The sequence below is a fragment of the Octopus bimaculoides genome, chromosome 25, assembly GCF_001194135.2.
Source record: "Octopus bimaculoides isolate UCB-OBI-ISO-001 chromosome 25, ASM119413v2, whole genome shotgun sequence".
In the NCBI taxonomy this organism is placed as follows: Eukaryota; Metazoa; Mollusca; class Cephalopoda; order Octopoda; family Octopodidae; genus Octopus; species Octopus bimaculoides.
The window spans coordinates 20,936,105-20,937,211 of NC_069005.1; positions in this window are offsets into that span (position 1 = coordinate 20,936,105).

Consider the following 1,107-nt stretch of genomic DNA (forward strand, 5'->3'; position numbering starts at 1 on the left):
GCAATGTGGTGCATAAATTGTCAAGTAAATGAGACGCATCTTTGCCTCCACTGATTCACTTGCAAAGTGTTGAGTAAAATTATTTCGTTGCAGACCTCCTTTGAGTCTTTTTATTATCACTGCGACACACATAGTCCCCAGTTGGTAACATTCATTTCAAGGCCTTCCTGGATGAGAGACTGGCATTCCACTTAATGTCTATGTTCCATGCTGGCATGGATTGGAGAGTTATTAATGTAGAAATATGGTATCGTAGCTACTAACAGTTGAGGGTTGCGTAGTCTAGATGGCGTTTTTAGATTTCATTATTCTCTTTAACCCGGGCAAAGCCGGGTATTTCTGCTAGTAATTAATAATCACTATGAGTTTTCTACAAGCAGAAAAGCTACATTAAAAACAGAAAGATATTGTAACACTTGCAAATGATGTGGGATTTGAAGAAGTCATAAAAGATTATGTGATTGGGTTGCTAGTGTCCCACAGAAAAAGTTTATCAAACAAGGACCTACCTGTTACACAATGATAGCTATCATTGTGTAGCAGGTAGGTCCTTGTCATTTATATACTGATACTTGTCTCAGTAACAACTGTAAAGGTGAACAAATATTATCTGAGAGAGAAACAGCTCTCACCTTATTATGTATTAGCCTGGATTTTCAACATTTTAAATAACTTACCACAAAGTCAACATTATTTAAAGTGGTAGTTCTCAAGCTTTTATAGCTCAGCACCCACTGGCATTGGATCACCAAATGGCATTTTACAGACACCCCTTTGCAGATTGTTTTAATCTAACAGAAACTAATTTTGCATAGCAGCTTATTGTTGATATTTTCTTAAAGCATCTCATGCAACGTGCTTATCTTTAGGTATTTGCATAGACTAGAGACTACATATTAAATTCTAATGGAAATTACTTCATGTGAGGAACAGAGCTTATTATAAACTTCCCTTGCAAATTATATTACATTCACGATTAGGGTTGTTACCAGCAAATGACTTGCAGATTTTTCTCTATGAGTGTCAACCCCTTAGCAATATTCTCTGCAGTTAATTTAAGCAGAATTGGTGGGATTTCTGTATTTCTTATCTGTATTCTCAGCTTGT